Genomic DNA, 17,100 nt, shown 5'->3' with positions numbered 1-17,100 from the left:
TTACTCCCAGGTTGTCACATACCGATGTTGGGTTAGAAGCCTGCAGTAAGAGTTTTGAACACAAAGGTACCCTGAAAGGGTCACTTATGGATGTGTGGACTTTACTGAGCTGGTAACCTTACAGTTTCAGAATGCTTTGCCATGGCAATGTGGAAAATGTCAGTGAAACTTTACAGAACAAATGCTTAACCAAGCTTAATAAAGTGATTTAAAGGCTAACCTTAACCAAAGGTTAAAAATAGCAGTAGGTAGAGTCCCAGTTTCAAATGTGTATGCCCCTCACCCCCACCCCTCCTTCTTTTTATGCAGTATGAGTCACTGGTTCATTAACCAGGATTACAGAATACGTTTCCCTGTCAGTTTTCTGTTGGTGTAGGTGGTTCTGAAGAATAACTGTCAGTATGCAGAAGTTCAATGAAGAGCCCTGCGCTGGGACTGGGATTCTGCAGGTCTTTGGGGACCCAACGCAAATCTTGCAAGAGTGGGCGGTTTTAAGGTTGTATTATTTTCATAATAACTGCAAATACTTGGAAACCTTATAGTTTTTGGTTTCACTTTACATGAACATTGTGATTCAAAACAGAGATTTTTGTCAAACATATTTCTATTTTACATCTTCTTCTGGTATATGTAGGCCAATGAAAATAAAATAAAACGGTGCACATCAACTTATTATACATGGTCTATACATACTTGGACAAGGCAGATATGGAAGCAAATTTTGCGGGAACTGGTGGGAGTGACTATTATAAGCAGTGGTAGCGGGCGGTAATGGTCAGAGTTTCAACAAGAGTGGGCGAGAGTGAGATTTAAAAAAAAAAAAAAAAAGTCCTGCACAGGTCTATAGTTACATGTGCTCTGGAAAGTGACAGGAAAGGGGTGCACCATGCACTGAAAACTGAAGTGAAGAGCTCTGAAGTGAACTGGCTGAGAAATGCCTTTCCAGACACGCATGGATCACCAGTATCAGGCTGTAACCAGTCTGATTTTGTAAAGAAAATGTAGGAAGGGAGATATTTCTGACTTTTAAAGAGGAAGGACACAGATCATTTCCAGACAGAGCCCAAAGCTACTATCAGCAGCCCAACAGCTACCAACAGGGAGCAAGCCACACAAGTCCTGTGGTCCGACACAAGTACACAAGTATCCAGTCTACCACCACCACCACCAGACAGTAAACCGGAACATCTTGAAGGAACTTTCAGTTTTCAACATTAGCTGCTAAAAACTTCCAACACAGAGGAACGAGAGCTGCAGCGACATCCACAGTTTGTGGGGACAATACTTACTGAATACTGATACTTGAGGATTCCAACATGAATTTTCAACTTGTTAGCTAACTGGCCAGCAACTATTAAATTCTGCCATGTGTACTTAACAACCTGTCCCAGTTGTCCCTGATTTACAACAAGACTGAGCTGTCATGGACAAAACTGCAGAGAAAGAAAATGTAGGTGTTTGAGTATAAAATTGATAGTTGAATGTTTTTTCTATCAATTTGATTTATGGTTGCACTGTGAGGCCATTTACTGTAGGCTCTCTTATATTGTATTGTGATCCAAGGGTATGGATCTGAGAAGTAGCAGACCCTTAGGAAGAGAGGGAATGAGGGGAGACATGGGTCACTCCATGCTCCTAAAATGATCCACTTGAATAGAGGTGTAATGGAAGAAAAAATAATCCCTTGGGCTATTTTGACTTCAGGAAATTGTGCCTGCTTGTGAAAATATGGTGTAGTTATATATAAATAAGTTATTAAAAAGTTGACAGTTTAAACTTTGTTACCTGCTAAGATGATTAAATTACCATAGTTACAAATAATTACATGCCTCACAAATTACAACCACAAATGGAACTATAACTCAAGACATGGGGACAAATACACATATTACACTACTTTTGGTGAGACTGGGTGGTCCAAGAGATACAAGGGCACAACTTTGATCTTTAATAGTTTGTCTTTTCACCTATTCGTTATGAAAAGGCTGACTTATAGTGTTCAAGCGTGTGCAGATTGAAAGGGAAGAACACCAGCAGAAGGAAATTTGGATGTTAATGTGCCTTTCAGACTGATGCAGCTGCCACATCTGAAATAGCTTTAACTTGCTCACACTGTGCAGTGGCTCCAAATAGCTCTATTTAAACGTGACGTTTTCTGCTAACAGGTGCTGCACATTTTCCAAGAGATGGTAAGGAAAAGTGCAGTTGTGTTTTGAGAAATATTTAAAAAATGCTGCCATTCATGATCCACATTCTTAGTCAGCCACTGAGTGCACAACCTGAATTTTTATTTAGTTATAGAGAAGCCTCCTGATTTACTCAAGTGAAAGAAGTGGCGCTAGTGTGTTTGAGGTTGCATCAGTGCAGTTGTGAGCAATATCCGCTCATTATCATATGTTGATCCAAGATCAGGGAACATGCCTCTGTAAACATCACATTTCATAACAAAGCCATAGAACAACTTTTGAATTTAGCAGGTATTTCTGGGGACGGTGCATGGCAATCTCAGGAAGAAACACATCACGGTGTAGTGATCCTCATATGCAATATATATTATCCCGATTACCATCTTGTTTTTCCATGCAAAAACAGCTGTTTGGCTCTTCACTTATTACAGCCAGTGCCATTTAATTGAGTCACAACACTCTTTGATTGTGCTACGTGGTCACATGGTTCACATAGACCTCAAAATTTCCAAATTTAGTTAGTTTGAACAGGTTTTGGTGGGAGGCAGCACAAAAATTTTCCACTCAATGTTCCCTCAATATTTACCAATAATGTGCATTAATTACTGCACTATGTATCTTTATCTTTGGGAGCTGAAGACACAACATTCATCACAGTTTTAGATTTTCGAGAATAACAAGTCTGTACACATTTAAACACTACACATTTAAATACATTTACAGATTATGCAATACACTAATCAATATAAGTGTGACTGTCTGGATTATAATAACATTATACATACAAAAAAATAAAAATAAAAAACACTGGCAGTATTACCCATTTTAAAGGTATGTCACTGTTTTTTCTCTGCATGCTAGCATGAAAATGCTATACCTCATCCTCCGACCTAGTGTGCCAGAGGTTAGTGCCCTGTTGAAGCTTACCTTCAGATCTACATTCTTCAACAAAGCTGGTGATATTACTGTCTGTTTACTCTGATTTACTCCTATTGTCCTAAATACTTCAGCTGTGGAAGATGTCCATCAGGCTGTCTATCTGCCTGGTGTCAGATAGAAAATGAGCTGAATGGCAGAGCTTATCTCAAGTGACTGCAGATGCTTTCAGTGATGACTTTGGATTAATTCTTTTAATGTATAGAAGACACTATTATTATATTACTGCATTATATGTATCTTTTTTTTTTCTTGTAACATGAACTGAATAAATACACCTGTAACCCTCTTTATTGTGGTTCTGTTTTAAAATATTAACATTAATAAAACATTTTCTGGTTAATACCATATTATATGACAAAATAAATAGGTCTGCATAAATACATGGCTTTCAACCAAACATGATACAAAAAAATATTTCATTATACAATACAATTTTATTAGACTGTCTCACAGAGATGGAGAAGGAATGTGTACACACTGGATGGGATGGCAGTCACATCAATTGTGGAGCTGCGCCAAGGAACAGCGGAGCTTTCTGAGGATGTGACATTGCCTGGGCATACAGGCGCAGCAACACATTCATGTGCTTTCATGATGACAAGAAGTACAAGATGGAAAAATGTGGTTGTTTATCATTTCAGTGGTAGTTCCCCTGAAGGGGCAAATTACAAGCCACGATAGCCTGGATATCATTGGGTGAACAGTTTCCATAAGACTTCTTGGAGTAAACATCACCACTGACATGGGGAGTCCTGATCCAGGTATGTGGAGGGCATCTGGAGTGGACCACAACAAAATATATGGTTCCACACCCAGCAAGACCAGACAGGAGACAGAAAACCCTCAGCCCAGTTGTTTTGTTAAACTGAAGTTGGAACCTGCAGTGAATGTCACCTGTAAGTCAGTGAGTGCAGGTCTGAAATACATGTTGGAGCAGGAGAAAAAAACCTCCCTCTAACCCAACAACAGCATGGTTTCTGGAGCAGGGAACCACTGGCTGGACATCATGTTTTCTTGCCACCCAGTGAAGAGTATAACAAAGCCATTAAATTCCTCCATCACATGATACAACTCTTCCATGGACTTAAGATCAGTCCAAGTGGTTGCTGAAAACCTGTGGAAACAGTACTTATAATGGCAACATCTACTATTTTTTTCATCCAAAAATACACGTTTGGCCATAAATGTGTTTGTGTTGATGAGAAGGTTTACCCAAGACTCTCTGGAAAACTGAAAGCTGCATAAGAAAGTGAACTGATGCAAAATTAGGTCCCAGCACCAGCGGCGTTTCACCCAGCACTTACAAGAACTAAAAAAAAATTAAATTACACATTTTAACAATCAATTTTTTTTTTTTTTTTTGTTTTTTTTGTTTTTTTTTTTTTTAACTAATAATATCCACATTTATCAGAAGAGCCAGCATGCTGCTATTTCTGAGACATTGTCTGGCAAAGGATGCATAACTCCAACTAAATTAACCATCTTAGAGTAGAAGAGCTAAATATGTAGTTAACATTATAGCTGATAAAATTTACTACCAGGATTAAAAATGATGTTATGAAAGATTCACCACCAAAAGACAAATCCAAGAAGTGATAAATGTATAGGCCTACTGACTATATTTACAGTGACCAGACTCTGGCACACATTAGCTAACTAAGGGATAAAGCCAGACGAGGTGTCCATTATCATAAATTAATGGACGACGCGGACGCGTGAACCGTCCGACGTGAAACGGAGTAAAACGCCTTTATATCCGGGCAGATGTTTGTCCATTTAGTATGCGCTGTACACTGACAGTTGTGTGTCTAGCATACCAAAGTTTCAACATTACATCCCCTGCGATCTTAAGTGTCATAATCTCTTTCCTTCTCCGCTGGGGCTGTGGTGGTCCATGGGTATTTACACCCGCATGTTTCTTTGCAGCGTTGCAGTGTGCTGATTGTCGCAGCTGTGCGGAAAGCCGCATGACAGGCAGTTTCACCTTTGCGGTGCACTGCTGGGTTGTGACTGAGTTTGGTGCTGGGGCAGCTCATTGGGACCTGTCACCGTATTTCTGGTCTCTTCTCTCTCCCTCCCCATTTTGGGATGTACTTGTAAGACGGCTTTCGCTCGTCAGATGGAGCAGGACATTAATCTGCATCATATGATTGGTGTGTTTTCCTCTTTTTTTAGACACCTGAAGTAGCGTGCCCTACGCTATACTGTCCATATGATCCAAACCCGACATATAGGGTTGTTTTGGGAAATTGTCAGTTTTTATGTTTTATTATTAATTGTTTTAAAATAAATTGTTTAAATAAAATGTCATTTTATGTGAATCCACATGCCAAGGTGAATTTTATTTGAACCTACCCTACCCCTACTGGGGGTTTTAACTCCCCAGTTGAGTTGTCACCCTCTTCTTTTTTGTATAAAAATTATTGCTTTTTTCGCCTTACCAACACCACCCCTCTATATAAGGTAATCGAGAAAGAAAGACAGGCGACAACCTAGTTAAAATTAAATGCAACATTGCCATTGATCGCAACATCTCAGAAAGATACTGGCACATATTTGTGGACCCTGAACACTGCTGGTTGGGACATTGCGGGATGACAAAATGTTGCTCCATTCTCGTCTCTCCTGGACTGACGGAGCCCAATAACCCCGCAAGCTGTTTTCACAACAATGTGCCATCACAGACATGATCTGGTGCATCTGCAGCCTGGCGTCTGAGTTTGTGTTGCCAAGGTTACCAATTACCATTTAGTCAGCGCAATAATTTACAACAATAAGTCTATTTGGCCGGGACTTCTTTTATATGTGTCTATTATCACTTTATGGACACCCTCCAGCCAATCAGAATCGAGTATTCACCCAGACCATGGTATAACTGTAGTTAAACTACAACTAGTTGGTTAGTTAATTAAACAATTAATAATTCAAAACCAACCACATGAAATAACACAGTTGACCTAATTTGTTACAGAATGTACAGCTAATGCCTCATAATGCCAAGGAATGTTGTAATTTCAGCCATTTAGCAGAGAAAATGCTTCTGAACACTGAGAATGAACAGTGATCAATGGTGGAACTATTGATATTAGGAACTACTGGGGGCTTCATAAACCACGTGACTTCTGCTTTCCATTCTTTCTATAGAAGTCTATGGAAATGTCACCACTCTAATTGGAGCACTCTGGTTACAGCTTACCACCAGACTCCTGGTTCAGCCACTTGTGCTACACAGCAGCATTGCACTTGCATTTTAATAACATTTCCATTTAGCAGCCAATCATTGATGCCTTAGTCTTGACAGCTGTGTTAGGGCAATAAATCATAAAATGAAGAGAGGCAGAAAAAAATCTTTGCATGTAATTATAACCATGGCTCAGTAAATATGGCTTGGCATGAAAACTAATGTCCATGCACAGATTTTTAATTGCTCACCTCACAGGGTAGATATGTCCATGAAAGCATCTCTGCACTGTTGATCAAGCAGCAACAAAAATTTATGATAAAATTGTTTGAAGATTTGAACATTTTCTAGATGTTATTTGCAGTTTTCTCTTTTTTAAAGCTCATGTGGCGAGTCCAATTAGCAACAATCATGCAAATATATATTCACTTATACAGCTTTATTTTATCTGATTATATGAAACACTGATTGCTGATTTGCTTCTAGTTTCCCTTTGCCAGCCATAACACATGCCTTTAAATTTGACAGAACTCTCCACCTCCATCATGCATATACTTGTTCACAAAAGCTTTGCTCTGCGTGCTAAAATCCACAACATCCTACTGTGTCATATTCCAAATCTGACGCCACTGCAGGAAACAATCTCCTGCCATTGTGACTGGTGTGTGTGTGTTTACCCACCAGGTCCTTGAGCCACAAGTGACCCTGGCTCTTTTCCCCACCCTGCAGTCTTCAAATGCCTGCCAGATTTCCAGATTAAACCTGATCTCTGAGGCTTAAATCCCCAAGTCTGTGTTAATGTAAAAAGTTTATACAGCTTAATAAAATTGTTGATGTTTTTAACAACATTTAGAAGAGCCAAACATTTGATGTTAGATATCTCAATTAAATAACACATAGAAGTGAAATACTGACATCATTTGAAGAAATCTACAAAATAAATGTGCATTTTGAGGAAAAAGGAGGGAAATCACTTGATTTAATCACTAAAATTAGCATCAGTAGTTCCAAATAAGGTTTAAACAGTAAAAATCTCCAAATATCGACAAGTTTAACTTAACACAAAAGAAGATTGTAGATTTTAGAAGGAACAGTATGAAGTAAAGCACAATTTCTATTGTGGAGGTGGTGGAGGACTATACCTGGAGTTAGCTGGGCAACAGACTAGAAATACAACATTGAGGCTAAACATTAGAAAGGACAGAGCAGACTACTTCTTGAGGAAGCTGATATACTTCAGTGCCTGCAACAAGATGCAGCATATCTTCTATAAATCTGCTGTGGAAAGTGCAATCAGCTTTGTAACCATCTGTTGGGGAATTGGAGCCAGAGACTTAAAGAAACTGAAAAAAACTTATCTAGAGTGCTGGCTTTGTGCTGGGGACAACTCCGAAGCCAAGGGAGCTGATGCAGACAATAATGCTGTAGAAGATGCTGAATATAATGGACAATCATTCACACCCTATGCTCAACACAGTGGGGAAACAACAGAGTATGTTCCGTGAAAGTCTTCTTCATGTCCACTGCAAGACTAAAAGATATAGGCGGTAATTCCTGCCAGCAGCTATCACCCACTGGAACAAGACCCAAAAATACATTTTAATTTTTGAAAGGATTTTCCATTTAATTTAACAATTTCTCCTCCTTTCTTTTTCAAACTTTTAATGTCTACTAATGTAAAAGTGTTGCTGTGCTCATGACAGACCCAAAGAACGAAGGTCCTTAGAGAAAAGTTGGTGGATGCCTATGGGTTTAGCAAGAGATGTGAAAGGATTTCCAAATTGTTTGAAATAAATCTTACAACTGAAAGTCCATATGAGTGGTGTGTATTTCAGAAAGGGGCTGCCATCACAGTAAATTTAGGCCAGGAGCAGACATATGAAAAAAGGAGGAAATCTACAAGTACCCCTGCATTTCTTTACGCTGACAGAATGAAAATTGAGGTTAAAACCAGGGTATGGAGTTAAGAAGCAAGGATCAAAACACCAAGAAAATGGAAAAGACATGATTTAGGCAAAACTTTTCTTTTTTCTTAATCTTCTAACCACACATTTGGTTAGTTGGTGAAGGAGGATAAATAATCCTCTTTCATCACTGTCACTGGAGCAGTGCCATTTGGCACACGGGGACTAATGCTGGGGGCTGCAATACTGAGATGATGTATCATCTCAAAATCCATCAATTTTTAATGGCTCTATCTGGCTCTATACTGGCCCTCTCTATTTGCCCGTACATAAGTAATCAACCCAACCTGAGCTGCCGAAACCCTCTTTCATAGTACAAAACTGATCCCTAGCCAACTGCTACAAACAAACTTTTGTTCTGAGTGACAGCTAAATTTTCTGCCACTGTATCATTCACAGTACTGAAGTATTTAAAGCTTTGCAAGCATCTGTTCCTAACATTATTTACAGTTGTGACACATAATACTTCCACTATGAGCTAGAGAGCTTTCTGCTGATTGGATAGTTACTCAAACTACTGATAATGTTTTGTCCTTCACTTTTTAAGCCTAGTCATTTCAGATAGTGTTTTTTTTTTTTTTTTTTTTGTGTAAGAGTGTAAGACAGAAGCTTAAGGTACTTAATCCCTGCAACAACTTGCTGAAATAGAAAAAAACACAGAATAGAGTTTGAACCCTGGGGATTGTTTTCTTCTAAATAACTTGCTATATTAGAGTAAAGTTTGGTTGTAGTTCAGTACTTACATTTTTACAATTGTGCCACACCCACACTGCTCTGATAAAATTAAATGACAATTATATAGATAATTTCACAAAGTGCTTTCACAAAGACCCGGCAAGCACTCAGCAGTTTCTTAATGTGTGGGATGCATCGATAGAAAAGGAAATGGTTGCATTAGCTGTTCACTTCTGGTAAATAATCACAAGAACTCAGCTCAGATGACCATTCACAGGTAAGGACAGCTCAGACGCTCTCATTTCCATTTTAAATATTGCTCCATTTATTGACAAATCAAATTGTCATGTTTCTGTTCACTTCTGTAGTACCTTAGCTAATTTAATGTGAGGAATATTATAGCAGAAGAGCACAACATCATGTCTTATTATATAATATAAAATTATAAATCATATGATTTTGGCTTGATATTTGTTTGTCTAATTGTAAGTACAGTACATTATACTCAGCTCCAGTAAGTTAAAATAGAAAAGGAGCAACAGGCAAAAATAATTAAATAAAATAAAATGAAAAAAGATTAAGATGAATCTAATCAATCTGTCATTGTATTACAGTTTAATTGTGCAATTTGCACATGTGCTACCTAATGCTAGCAAAACTCTTAATACACAGTAAAAGAAAAAAAAAAAACAATGGAAAAAAAAAATCTAAATCTAATTTCAGAAGCAAAAGAAATCTGCTTCAAAAGGTCAAAGCTACCAAAATGTCACCTCCCAGGGTGGCTGAGAGATCAAAGTTCTTCCTTTAGAGGGTCAGACAGACAGTCTAATACAACCCACAGAGGATCATTCGAATAAGCCCTTGAAACCCAAGGATATCCAGTAAGAGCTCAACCTAGAGCCCACATATTGGAGCTGTCTGCAAGAGCATCCTATGCTCAGACTTCCATCTTGTTGTGTTATACATGGATGATCTCCCCACATTAGTCATACTCAGTATAACTACTAAGCAGCAAGATGACAGACTCATATCTCAGATATTTATGTATCATTTTATAAGGCTGGTCACAATGAAAATGCTAAGACACAGAAAAATGCAGTAAACAACTTTAACCTACATCAGTTTCGTATAAACAGTCATACATTGCATACATTTTCAATAAAAGAAGTTTATTAGAAAATAAAAATCTGTAAATAAACACTTTTCCTCATTGTGAGTCACAAAACCTTACATATGAACATCATAAGGCAAAGGTAAAATAATGGCCCATGTTCTACATTCATCCAGAATGTACTAGCAGGCATACTGAATAAACTACTGTATCGTGTTTGAACATTAATGCTGACCTAGTTAATATCTAATTAAATACTCCCTGGCTCATCAAGTTAGTAAACAGAAGGCTATCCAAGCTCAGCATCAACAAAAAATCATGTTGAGCATCTTTTAAAATACAGGAGAATCATTTCTTGGTCAGATGTGTGATTTCTGATTATGACTGATCTAGAGAACACAATAAAAACAAACCTCTTGCCAATTTGTCAGCATTAATCCTAGGTTGTTAGTTTAACTTGCTGGACTAGAGGGCTTATCAGCTCATCATCCCTTGATTACAATCAATCCACAATTTCCATTGTAAGAGGATTAAAATATGATGGCCGACTGTACTGTAATTTGGGTGCAGGGATCATAAGACACACTCCCTAAGCACAGTGTTGAAAGACTTTTACCTCACCTCATGAGACAGTAGTGACAAGTAAACACAATCCTGCCAGGGTCAGATGTTTGTTATTAAATTGCCTGGTGAAAGGAGTCAGATAATTGCTTATCAGCTGATGATCTGCATTTTTTCAGACATTTTTTCATGCTCTAATAGGATGATCAATCTAAGTGTCAAAATTACTTTCGAAAGTTTAGCCGACAGTACCTCAGCTTTAAAGAAGCATCAATGTTTTATCACAATGTTAATTATGCAAAAAAAAAAAAAAAAAAAGATGAACATCCTACAAAGATAACAGATGCTTATTTTTTTCTTTCACTAACTGTTTTTCTATTTACACCTAGAAACTGATTTTTTTTTTTTAAATTGATAATTTGCATATTTTATCATCTGTTGCTTACATTGAGTGAAATTCAAATTGGATTATCTTCTTTTAGGCATAGCTACTAAATGAATTATTCATAATCTAAATCGTAAGCTATAATTTTTTTTATCTGAAAAAGCTGTGAAATTGCTCAATGCTTATTTACTTATTGTATTTAAACATTTATGACAGGAACAAAGTATATATATAATTATATATATATACACTATTGTTCAAAAGTTTGGGGTCACTTTGCCATGGGATTCAATAGGGAAGTGACCCCAAACTTTTGAACTGTAGTATATGTATATATATATATATATATATATATATATATATATATATATATATATATATATATGTAATAAAAAAGTTATTTAGAATATAAAAATAATAAAAATATATAATATAATAACATATTTTTTTTACATTTAAATCACTGCATTTAAATAAACCATACCATCTACTTTATTGTTAGCTAAAGCTTGGTGCTACATGTGAAAATACTGAAAGTTACCAAAAAAAAAAACAAAAAAAACAAAGGGCCTTAACACGTAAATATACTTTTTTTTTAAATTTATTTATTTACTTTTTACATTTTCTTAAAGACCCAAATAATGACTTCAGATAAAAAAAAGGAATCTTCTCCCTTTTTTTTCTTGGATTAAACAGTTAAGCATAAAAAGTGTCTTTAACTATTTCATTATAAGGACTGATCAATAATTCTGAAAGCACATCACTGTTCACTGATTAGCAACATGATTTTAATGCCTTAAATTTAGTCTGGAATGCAAATTAGACTGATGAAGACAAGATTATTCTCGCTAGGGAATTACACATCAAAGATGTCCTTAAGTATATCCAGTCATTATGACATCTGAGTAAGTGAACAGGCATGGTTATAGCCGTGCAGAAGCATGACTTCTGCCCACCGTTTGATGCCCACGGAGTGCAGACCTTTGATCTAATTTTAGTGTGTGCCTTGCCCTTCACACAAATACTCATTATCCGTTGCACAGTCATAGTGGCAATGCAGTGACAATTGGATGCACCACCTATTCTTGTCAAAGGAATTAAGATTTTTGAAACCTTGGGATTTGCGTCCAGCCATATGGGTTGTATAGAAAAAAGCCAGACACGATAAAAAAAAAAAAGTAAAAGTCTGCTCTCGGTCACTCCTTCATTTGTAAGACTGCAACAATTGCTTCAGGCTGTGGATCATTTGGAATTTTCCAGTTCAAATAACCCAAGAAGCAGCACTGAACAAGGCTTTAGATTACTGGTCCAAAAGCTGTTTATGGTCTCTCAAGACAGGAGACTTTGTCTAAGTCGCAATAAATATCCTCCCAAACATTTAATTGCTATGACCATCTCTGTTCGCTACTTTGAAATTATCAGTGCACAGTAAGTCTTTGCACTGGCTTAATGTATGAACAGAGCTGAGGCTAGTTTGCAATCTCTACCCACAATCTGAGAAACAGGAAACAGCATCCCATCCTTTTATTTCCCCCTCATTTCTCTCCACCCTTCTCTCTCTTAAAGCTCACATTACCCTCCATCTGCTTGTCTCAAAGATTCTTTTCCCCTCACCAACTTTAAATATTCACTCCATGTTCTTTCAACAGTAGCTTATAAACACTTGGAAATAATTGAGTCTCAGTGGGCTGACAAAAAAGGGAGCAGTGATCGTGCGCAGTGGAAGTGATCAAATATGGCCTTGAGCCAACTGTCTTTGTAGCTGGTCTTTGTATTGCCATTGATCTGGGGGTGGATACACCCGTGGAACACATTATTTATGCCCTTTTTTCCGCTCCTGACAGTAGTGAGTCACAAATAATAATGGGATAAGATGGGTGTCACGCCAGACGAGGGGAAACTGGGGTTGCTGAGTAAATGGGTAACCCTGAGGACCAAAGGCGGTGGCCACAAAACAGTGATAGAAGGCTTTCATCTCCTACCAGAAGAGAAATTGTTGAGATAATGTACTCCTCATTCTCACTGTTCTGGAGGTGCGGTGTCATCACGACTGTGGGCACAGAAAGTTCTTGCAACAACTTCTCAGACCTTCATGACTTAATCATATGCCTCCACAATGAGCTGCTAAACCTTTTTTTCTTTTTTTTTTTTTTCTGCCTGCAAGGCAGTGAAGTAACTGTGTGGTTATCAGCTGTGCAATCTGCCTCGTTTACCTCACGTGGAAAATTCTACACTTCTCAAGCAAAAGTTGAGCCAATAAATGGGGTGATTTTAGTTTAGCAATCTTAGTGTTAAAGGTCAGTAAGTTGCTATTTAGCTTATTTTGTCTCTTAACACAAACACAATGAACGGACTTCCTGATGCAGTCATGTAAAATAATCCCATTACATTCTGCTGAGTGCTTCTAGAAATAATGTATCATGCCATGTTCATCAATTCTGAATTATTTAAATTTCTGTGTTTTTATAAGGGTTTATGTATGTGTGTTTGCATGTGTTGAATTTCTATTTGTATAATGGCTTGAGGCTACACATTTCTTTTAAATAATATGACTGCCAATATATTTTGTGGTATGCATTTTAATATCGTTTAATTAATCCATTGCAGAAAATTGCAATGTGAAAAAAAAACAAACTTACAGCATCCCATAAAAGGGTTCATCAGACGGTGTAGTCCAGGAATCACCAACTCCAGTCCTTGAGGGCCGGTGTCCTGCAGGTATTGGATGTTTCCCTACTGCAACACACCTGATTCAAATAAACTGGATCTCCAACAGCCTGTTGTCAAGTTCTGCACAAGTCTGTTAATGACCCATTCATTTGAATCAGCCGTGTTTCTGCAAGTACACATCCAGTACCTGCAGGATACCAGCCGTCGAGGACCGGAGTTGGTAGTCCCTGGTGTGGTCTTTCCCAGCTGAGTGAGGTAAAAGTATACCTGAACAGGTTGTCAGAGTATTACAGTGTCACTAAACCTGTTGGGCAACTTACAACTATCTTCAGATTAGAATTATCAATTAACTAACTATTCAGGTGTTAAAGGAAACCGTACAATTTGAAAAGTGATGACAGAAAAAAAATTTTTGTTTTAGAGCTAATGTATAAAACTTGGGGTGTGTGTAAATGTATGAAGGTACGTCAGGTTTGATCAGCCAACACCCTCCTCTTTCATTTGTCCATCTTAAGCGGCCTCAACTACTTAAGGATTCCACACTAATACATGCTCAATGATTTATTATTCACAGCCAGCATGCTGGCATCCAAAGCTTACATGTGTTGACAATAGCAGTGGCTCTTGTATATTTGGAAGTAAAGGTCAATGTTTGAATTTGGAGGTTTAATCCTGAGCTTATGAAACAGAAGCCAGTGTGACATCCGATGTGGCAGGCAGGCTGAATTCACTATGTGTGTTTTGGTACTTTTCAGGACACGTGCATTTAATCTCTCCCTTGAGTTACACACATTAAAAAGCCTGGCAGGAGACAGATAGTTCTCATGGTGCTGTCATCTGCAATCTTTGTCACAAAAGCATTCATCTGTTTGTTCTAACCTGGATGTTTTGATCATGGGATATATGGAGCCATTAATGCTTGAGCATGTACCACTATAAGTGCAAACACAGAGTATGTTTTTAACATAAGATGTCCAGGAACTATGTTTGCCAAAATAAGAGTTTTCAGGGAATCCCATGTCTAATTTGTTTCACATGAGGCTTTTTGGTTTTAGAACTAAAGGTCTCCAGTTATGTGTTGTTCATGAATGAGCCAGCTGTAAGAGACCATTTCTGTAGTGAATGAGAAGTGCTGATAAAACAAAAAAGCAAAACATGGTTTGTGTGTTAACCAGCACACAAACCATCCTGATTGCTAAATTAGGCCAAAGCGGAAGCTTTGAGTGAAACTAAATAAAGAACCAACAGTCAAATCTTTGAAAAGAGCCAATCTCCCATCACTAGTCTCAAATAACAACATCAGTTGTTGTAAACTTTACAATTTAAATATTATGTTTACTTTACAGTTAACAACTGTTATCAACTGAAATAAAGAAACGTACAATAAAAAAAAAAAGAATTGTTATGCTGGTATTTGGCAACAAAGACTGAAATCAAATGTCAGCATCATCTACCCCAAATTAATTGCTGTACACTTGAGTTCAAATATGCTTTTATTTTAGCTTTATAAGGAAAGAATTTTGCAAGCCTTTAAAGCTTTGAATCAGAAATCAGAATCAGAAAGTCTTTATTGTCATTGTAAACCAGAGCATACAATGAGATTAGGGGGTGCTTGCATCATAATAAAAGAATATTCAAAAATGTTAAAAATAAAGGCAAAGGGAGGAAATAAATAGAAATAAAATACTTAAAGTAAATATAAATATGGTAAGTACTAAAAAGCTGATATATACATATATTTACAATTGAATGTATTGCACTTAGAGTACTTATATTGCACAACGCGGTTCGAGTTTCACAGTGGTGTGATACTTGTTGCAGTCTATTTCACATGTGTGTGATGATTCGTCTTGTTGGGTTTGTTCTCCTTATTGTTTGGTTTGTTCATGGGAGTTCAGGGCACTGATGGCTCTGGGGAAAAAGCTGTCCCTGAGTCTGTTTGTACGGGCTTTGTGAGCTCTGTAGCGCCCACCAGAGGGCAGCAGGTTGAACAAGTGGTAGTTAGGGTGGAATGGGCCCTTGACGATTTTTTTGACATTGTTACATAGACATAAATATGGTTTGCTTTACATGTAAATTGGAGAACATTTCCTCTGCCCAGTTGAGCAATGCATTACATGTTTACACCTGTTGTCTGCTCAAGGTGATATGAGTAGGCATGATAAAATGTTAGCTGCACTGCTGGAGAGACTGATGTTCTCTTCAATAATGTGGAAAAACATTGATTAATATATCTGCATCAGCAATCAGCCAAAACAATTTGGAAAATATTGGCTGATCTGATAATCCAATATCACATCCCCAAAATAAACCTTGTACATATACAAATCTTGTATGTGACAGACAGCATCACTTTTCAAATATCAACAGGCCACAGAACACAATATCAGAGCAGATGGATGTCTTCCATCTGATGAATCACTATGTAAATAAATCCCAGGGTGGAAGGCACAGTTTTCATAGGATGTCACATTATAATGACAAGTGATAAATTTAAACATTCTGTTCAGCTCTCATTTCACACCACCCAGAGGGCTTAGTTAGAATTGTTTCCTTCTTTATTTCAAAATTCTTACAATAAATCAGCAATGGATATACTCGCATTATGATATAAGTTTCCACTGGAGTGGCTGAATTACGAGGACTGTTAAGGTCTTGACAAATTCTTATAATTTCTTTTAAATCAGATACAACTTCCAAAAGAGTGACAGTATCACAGTTTAAGTCATTGGGTAGTAAGTAAGTAAGTAACTTGAAAGCAGCCCATTAGTGAAATTACCATTGAAGTAAAACAGACAAAAAAAAAAAAAAAGAAAAGAAAAAAAAAAGAGAAACAAGAATTTTTTCCACATGAATCATTTAGAACTTATTAGGGAGACGGCTACATCTTCAACATCTTAACAAGCTCTGTGTAAACCACCAAACTGAACACACAGTCATGCTCCAGACAAGTAACTAAATCTTCAAAGAGTATTATTGTGTAACCAAAAGGCGAACAAGAATGTGACCACAGCAGGCAGAAGATTACGCCCTGCCATCAGAAGCTCTATCACCTCCCTGAAAGACTCTGAAACGTTTAGAGTTCCAACTTGACAATAAAGCCTCTTGTAGCACACTGAGCAGACTGGGAAGAGGAAAGGATGGCGCAGGAGAGATAAAGAGAGAAAGTGGAGAGTGAAAGGGAAGAAACCATTCTTATCTTTTCAGTACGTTCCTCAGCCCAGGAGGAACAGCACTACAAAGATTCTAATGAGCCTCTTGCCTAACCAATAGTTATCTAAGATTTTACAAATATAAAAGATGAGCCCGCAATACATTAAACAGGAAATAGTGAATCACAGTACTTCCTGCCAGTTTATAGTGAGTTTATGTAACAACCTAAAATAGAGCAGGAAGTGACTGCAGTCTATAAGAGTACACTAGCAGCA

At 37.5% G+C, this 17,100-nt stretch overlaps 1 protein-coding gene and 1 long non-coding RNA gene across 3 annotated transcripts in view; one reads left to right on the top strand and one right to left on the bottom strand.

The window, feature by feature from the left end:
• Window positions 1–17,100, bottom strand: part of lingo2 (leucine rich repeat and Ig domain containing 2) — a 245,248-nt gene that overhangs the window by 220,530 nt on the left and 7,618 nt on the right. The gene's annotated exons all lie outside the window — the stretch shown is intronic.
• On the top strand, window positions 383–15,633 carry LOC121643068. Its single transcript, XR_006011027.1, has 4 exons — window positions 383–395; window positions 11,327–11,331; window positions 12,425–12,434; window positions 15,437–15,633. It is a non-coding gene; the product is annotated as an uncharacterized LOC121643068 (long non-coding RNA).

The sequence above is a fragment of the Melanotaenia boesemani genome, chromosome 7, assembly GCF_017639745.1.
Source record: "Melanotaenia boesemani isolate fMelBoe1 chromosome 7, fMelBoe1.pri, whole genome shotgun sequence".
Lineage (NCBI taxonomy): Eukaryota > Metazoa > Chordata > Actinopteri > Atheriniformes > Melanotaeniidae > Melanotaenia > Melanotaenia boesemani.
The sequence above is the reverse complement of the archived record's forward strand: the minus strand, read 5'-3'. Positions and strand labels throughout refer to the sequence as shown.